At 47.0% G+C, this 5000-nt stretch overlaps 14 non-coding genes and 4 pseudogenes across 14 annotated transcripts in view; all 18 read right to left on the bottom strand.

The window, feature by feature from the left end:
• Positions 1-17, bottom strand: part of LOC146217810 (5S ribosomal RNA) — a 109-nt pseudogene extending 92 nt beyond the window's left edge.
• A 180-nt stretch (positions 18-197) lies between these two features.
• LOC146217809 (5S ribosomal RNA) lies at positions 198-316 on the bottom strand. The gene has a single exon (XR_014752561.1). It is a non-coding gene; the product is annotated as a 5S ribosomal RNA (ribosomal RNA).
• A 178-nt stretch (positions 317-494) lies between these two features.
• LOC146217808 (5S ribosomal RNA) lies at positions 495-613 on the bottom strand. Its single transcript, XR_014751353.1, has one exon. It is a non-coding gene; the product is annotated as a 5S ribosomal RNA (ribosomal RNA).
• A 184-nt stretch (positions 614-797) lies between these two features.
• On the bottom strand, positions 798-917 carry LOC146217807 (5S ribosomal RNA; annotated as a pseudogene).
• Positions 918-1089: 172 nt separating this feature from the next.
• Positions 1090-1208, bottom strand: LOC146217806 (5S ribosomal RNA). Its single transcript, XR_014751352.1, has one exon. It is a non-coding gene; the product is annotated as a 5S ribosomal RNA (ribosomal RNA).
• A 172-nt stretch (positions 1209-1380) lies between these two features.
• Positions 1381-1499, bottom strand: LOC146217805 (5S ribosomal RNA). The gene has a single exon (XR_014751350.1). It is a non-coding gene; the product is annotated as a 5S ribosomal RNA (ribosomal RNA).
• Positions 1500-1683: 184 nt separating this feature from the next.
• LOC146217804 (5S ribosomal RNA) lies at positions 1684-1803 on the bottom strand (annotated as a pseudogene).
• A 174-nt stretch (positions 1804-1977) lies between these two features.
• On the bottom strand, positions 1978-2096 carry LOC146217803 (5S ribosomal RNA). Its single transcript, XR_014752123.1, has one exon. It is a non-coding gene; the product is annotated as a 5S ribosomal RNA (ribosomal RNA).
• A 180-nt stretch (positions 2097-2276) lies between these two features.
• On the bottom strand, positions 2277-2395 carry LOC146217802 (5S ribosomal RNA). Its single transcript, XR_014751349.1, has one exon. It is a non-coding gene; the product is annotated as a 5S ribosomal RNA (ribosomal RNA).
• Positions 2396-2573: 178 nt separating this feature from the next.
• LOC146217801 (5S ribosomal RNA) lies at positions 2574-2692 on the bottom strand (annotated as a pseudogene).
• Positions 2693-2874: 182 nt separating this feature from the next.
• LOC146217800 (5S ribosomal RNA) lies at positions 2875-2993 on the bottom strand. Its single transcript, XR_014752560.1, has one exon. It is a non-coding gene; the product is annotated as a 5S ribosomal RNA (ribosomal RNA).
• Positions 2994-3181: 188 nt separating this feature from the next.
• On the bottom strand, positions 3182-3300 carry LOC146217799 (5S ribosomal RNA). Its single transcript, XR_014751374.1, has one exon. It is a non-coding gene; the product is annotated as a 5S ribosomal RNA (ribosomal RNA).
• Positions 3301-3472: 172 nt separating this feature from the next.
• LOC146217798 (5S ribosomal RNA) lies at positions 3473-3591 on the bottom strand. The gene has a single exon (XR_014751348.1). It is a non-coding gene; the product is annotated as a 5S ribosomal RNA (ribosomal RNA).
• A 182-nt stretch (positions 3592-3773) lies between these two features.
• Positions 3774-3892, bottom strand: LOC146217797 (5S ribosomal RNA). Its single transcript, XR_014752559.1, has one exon. It is a non-coding gene; the product is annotated as a 5S ribosomal RNA (ribosomal RNA).
• A 188-nt stretch (positions 3893-4080) lies between these two features.
• LOC146217796 (5S ribosomal RNA) lies at positions 4081-4199 on the bottom strand. The gene has a single exon (XR_014752558.1). It is a non-coding gene; the product is annotated as a 5S ribosomal RNA (ribosomal RNA).
• A 188-nt stretch (positions 4200-4387) lies between these two features.
• On the bottom strand, positions 4388-4506 carry LOC146217795 (5S ribosomal RNA). Its single transcript, XR_014751362.1, has one exon. It is a non-coding gene; the product is annotated as a 5S ribosomal RNA (ribosomal RNA).
• Positions 4507-4678: 172 nt separating this feature from the next.
• LOC146217794 (5S ribosomal RNA) lies at positions 4679-4797 on the bottom strand. The gene has a single exon (XR_014751347.1). It is a non-coding gene; the product is annotated as a 5S ribosomal RNA (ribosomal RNA).
• Positions 4798-4981: 184 nt separating this feature from the next.
• The window catches only part of LOC146217793 (5S ribosomal RNA), a 119-nt gene continuing 100 nt past the window's right edge, over positions 4982-5000 (bottom strand). Inside the window, exon 1 of the ribosomal RNA XR_014751346.1 lies at positions 4982-5000. This exon is cut by the window's right edge and continues 100 nt beyond it. This is a non-coding gene — a ribosomal RNA (5S ribosomal RNA).

The following is a 5000-nucleotide window of genomic DNA, read 5'->3' as shown; positions in this document are numbered from 1 at the left end:
CTGGTATGGCCGTACGAAATAAGTTGACAACCATAGGCTACTTATCCATATACAGATTTAGCAATTGACAATGCAAGGTGGTGTCTCTCTCTCTCTCTCTCTCTCTCGTGTCAAAATGAATACAGCTTCCAGCCCCTTTCATGAAGGACTACTTGTGCATATTGCAAGATTTCAGTTTCTAAGTGAATGAGCAAAAGAGCATACAGCACCTGGTATTCCCAGGCGGTCTCCCATCCAAGTACTAACCAGGCCCGACCCTGCTTAGCTTCCGAGATCAGACGAGATCGGGCATGGCCAGGCTGGTATGGCCGTACGAAATACGTTGACAACCATAGGCTACTTATCCATATACAGATTTAGCAATTGACAATGCAAGGTAGTCTCTCTCTCTCTCTCTCTCTCTCTCTCTCTCGTGTCAAAATGAAAACAGCTTCCAGCCCCTTTCATGAAGGACTACTTGTGCATATTGCAAGATTTCAGTTTCTAAGTGAATGAGCATACAGCACCTGGTATTCCCAGGCGGTCTCCCATCCAAGTACTAACCAGGCCCGACCCTGCTTAGCTTCCGAGATCAGACGAGATCGGGCGTTGCCAGGCTGGTATGGCCGTACGAAATAAGTTGACAACCATAGGCTACTTATCCATATACAGATTTAGCAATTGACAATGCAAGGTGGTCTCTCTCTCTCTCTCTCTCTCTCTCTCTCGTGTCAAAATGAAAACAGTTTCCAGCCCCTTTCATGAAGGACTACTTGTGCATATTGCAAGATGTCAGTTTCTAAGTGAATGAGCAAAAGAGCATACAGCACCTGGTATTCCCAGGCGGTCTCCCATCCAAGTACTAACCAGGCCCGACCCTGCTTAGCTTCCGAGATCAGACGAGATCGGGCGTTGCCCGGCAAGATATGGCCGTACGAAATAAGTTGACAACCATAGGCTACTTATCCATATACAGATTTAGCAATTGACAATGCAAGGTGGTCTCTCTCTCTCTCTCTCGTGTCAAAATGAAAACAGCTTCCAGCCCCTTTCATGAAGGACTACTTGTGCATATTGCAAGATTTCAGTTTCTAAGTGAATGAGCAAAAGAGCATACAGCACCTGGTATTCCCAGGCGGTCTCCCATCCAAGTACTAACCAGGCCCGACCCTGCTTAGCTTCCGAGATCAGACGAGATCGGGCGTTGCCAGGCTGGTATGGCCGTACGAAATAAGTTGACAACCATAGGCTACTTATCCATATACAGATTTAGCAATTGACAATGCAAGGTGGTCTCTCTCTCTCTCTCTCTCCCTCTCGTGTCAAAATGAAAACAGCTTCCAGCCCCTTTCATGAAGGACTACTTGTGCATATTGCAAGATTTCAGTTTCTAAGTGAATGAGCATACAGCACCTGGTATTCCCAGGCGGTCTCCCATCCAAGTACTAACCAGGCCCGACCCTGCTTAGCTTCCGAGATCAGACGAGATCGGGCGTTGCCAGGCTGGTATGGCCGTACGAAATAAGTTGACAACCATAGGCTACTTATCCATATACAGATTTAGCAATTGACAATGCAAGGTGGTCTCTCTCTCTCTCTCTCTCTCTCTCTCTCGTGTCAAAATGAAAACAGTTTCCAGCCCCTTTCATGAAGGACTACTTGTGCATATTGCAAGATGTCAGTTTCTAAGTGAATGAGCAAAAGAGCATACAGCACCTGGTATTCCCAGGCGGTCTCCCATCCAAGTACTAACCAGGCCCGACCCTGCTTAGCTTCCGAGATCAGACGAGATCGGGCGTTGCCCGGCAAGATATGGCCGTACGAAATAAGTTGACAACCATAGGCTACTTATCCATATACAGATTTAGCAATTGACAATGCAAGGTGGTCTCTCTCTCTCTCTCTCTCGTGTCAAAATGAAAACAGCTTCCAGCCCCTTTTATGAAGGACTACTTGTGCATATTGCAAGATGTCAGTTTCTAAGTGAATGAGCAAAAGAGCATACAGCACCTGGTATTCCCAGGCGGTCTCCCATCCAAGTACTAACCAGGCCCGACCCTGCTTAGCTTCCGAGATCAGACGTGATCGGGCGTTGCCAGGCTGGTATGGCCGTACGAAATAAGTTGACAACCATAGGCTACTTATCCATATACAGATTTAGCAATTGACAATGCAAGGTGGTCTCTCTCTCTCTCTCTCTCTCTCTCGTGTCAAAATGAAAACAGCTTCCAGCCCCTTTCATGAAGGACTACTTGTGCATATTGCAAGATGTCAGTTTCTAAGTGAATGAGCAAAAGAGCATACAGCACCTGGTATTCCCAGGCGGTCTCCCATCCAAGTACTAACCAGGCCCGACCCTGCTTAGCTTCCGAGATCAGACGAGATCGGGCGTTGCCAGGCTGGTATGGCCGTACGAAATAAGTTGACAACCATAGGCTACTTATCCATATACAGATTTAGCAATTGACAATGCAAGGTAGTCTCTCTCTCTCTCTCTCTCTCTCGTGTCAAAATGAAAACAGCTTCCAGCCCCTTTCATGAAGGACTACTTGTGCATATTGCAAGATGTCAGTTTCTAAGTGAATGAGCAAAAGAGCATACAGCACCTGGTATTCCCAGGCGGTCTCCCATCCAAGTACTAACCAGGCCCGACCCTGCTTAGCTTACGAGATCAGACGAGATCGGGCGTTGCCAGGCTGGTATGGCCGTACGAAATAAGTTGACAACCATAGGCTACTTATCCATATACAGATTTAGCAATTGACAATGCAAGGTAGTCTCTCTCTCTCTCTCTCTCTCTCTCTCGTGTCAAAATGAAAACAGCTTCCAGCCCCTTTCATGAAGGACTACTTGTGCATATTGCAAGATGTCAGTTTCTAAGTGAATGAGCAAAAGAGCATACAGCACCTGGTATTCCCAGGCGGTCTCCCATCCAAGTACTAACCAGGCCCGACCCTGCTTAGCTTCCGAGATCAGACGAGATCGGGCATGGCCAGGCTGGTATGGCCGTACGAAATACGTTGACAACCATAGGCTACTTATCCATATACAGATTTAGCAATTGACAATGCAAGGTAGTCTCTCTCTCTCTCTCTCTCTCTCTCTCTCTCTCGTGTCAAAATGAAAACAGCTTCCAGCCCCTTTCATGAAGGACTACTTGTGCATATTGCAAGATTTCAGTTTCTAAGTGAATGAGCAAAAGAGCATACAGCACCTGGTATTCCCAGGCGGTCTCCCATCCAAGTACTAACCAGGCCCAACCCTGCTTAGCTTCCGAGATCAGACGAGATCGGGCGTTGCCAGGCTGGTATGGCCGTACGAAATAAGTTGACAACCATAGGCTACTTATCCATATACAGATTTAGCAATTGACAATGCAAGGTGGTCTCTCTCTCTCTCTCTCTCCCTCTCGTGTCAAAATGAAAACAGCTTCCAGCCCCTTTCATGAAGGACTACTTGTGCATATTGCAAGATTTCAGTTTCTAAGTGAATGAGCATACAGCACCTGGTATTCCCAGGCGGTCTCCCATCCAAGTACTAACCAGGCCCGACCCTGCTTAGCTTCCGAGATCAGACGAGATCGGGCGTTGCCAGGCTGGTATGGCCGTACGAAATAAGTTGACAACCATAGGCTACTTATCCATATACAGATTTAGCAATTGACAATGCAAGGTGGTCTCTCTCTCTCTCTCTCTCTCTCTCTCGTGTCAAAATGAAAACAGTTTCCAGCCCCTTTCATGAAGGACTACTTGTGCATATTGCAAGATGTCAGTTTCTAAGTGAATGAGCAAAAGAGCATACAGCACCTGGTATTCCCAGGCGGTCTCCCATCCAAGTACTAACCAGGCCCGACCCTGCTTAGCTTCCGAGATCAGACGAGATCGGGCATGGCCAGGCTGGTATGGCCGTACGAAATACGTTGACAACCATAGGCTACTTATCCATATACAGATTTAGCAATTGACAATGCAAGGTAGTCTCTCTCTCTCTCTCTCTCTCTCTCTCTCTCTCGTGTCAAAATGAAAACAGCTTCCAGCCCCTTTCATGAAGGACTACTTGTGCATATTGCAAGATGTCAGTTTCTAAGTGAATGAGCAAAAGAGCATACAGCACCTGGTATTCCCAGGCGGTCTCCCATCCAAGTACTAACCAGGCCCGACCCTGCTTAGCTTCCGAGATCAGACGAGATCGGGCATGGCCAGGCTGGTATGGCCGTACGAAATACGTTGACAACCATAGGCTACTTATCCATATACAGATTTAGCAATTGACAATGCAAGGTAGTCTCTCTCTCTCTCTCTCTCTCTCTCTCTCTCTCGTGTCAAAATGAAAACAGCTTCCAGCCCCTTTCATGAAGGACTACTTGTGCATATTGCAAGATTTCAGTTTCTAAGTGAATGAGCAAAAGAGCATACAGCACCTGGTATTCCCAGGCGGTCTCCCATCCAAGTACTAACCAGGCCCAACCCTGCTTAGCTTCCGAGATCAGACGAGATCGGGCGTTGCCAGGCTGGTATGGCCGTACGAAATAAGTTGACAACCATAGGCTACTTATCCATATACAGATTTAGCAATTGACAATGCAAGGTGGTCTCTCTCTCTCTCTCTCTCCCTCTCGTGTCAAAATGAAAACAGCTTCCAGCCCCTTTCATGAAGGACTACTTGTGCATATTGCAAGATTTCAGTTTCTAAGTGAATGAGCATACAGCACCTGGTATTCCCAGGCGGTCTCCCATCCAAGTACTAACCAGGCCCGACCCTGCTTAGCTTCCGAGATCAGACGAGATCGGGCGTTGCCAGGCTGGTATGGCCGTACGAAATAAGTTGACAACCATAGGCTACTTATCCATATACAGATTTAGCAATTGACAATGCAAGGTGGTCTCTCTCTCTCTCTCTCTCTCTCTCTCTCGTGTCAAAATGAAAACAGTTTCCAGCCCCTTTCATGAAGGACTACTTGTGCATATTGCAAGATGTCAGTTTCTAAGTGAATGAGCAAAAGAGCATACAGCACCTGGTAT

This window comes from Hypomesus nipponensis, chromosome 28 (assembly GCF_054491055.1).
Source record: "Hypomesus nipponensis isolate SF chromosome 28, ASM5449105v1, whole genome shotgun sequence".
NCBI lineage: Eukaryota > Metazoa > Chordata > Actinopteri > Osmeriformes > Osmeridae > Hypomesus > Hypomesus nipponensis.
This window is presented reverse-complemented; position numbering and strand designations above follow the sequence as displayed.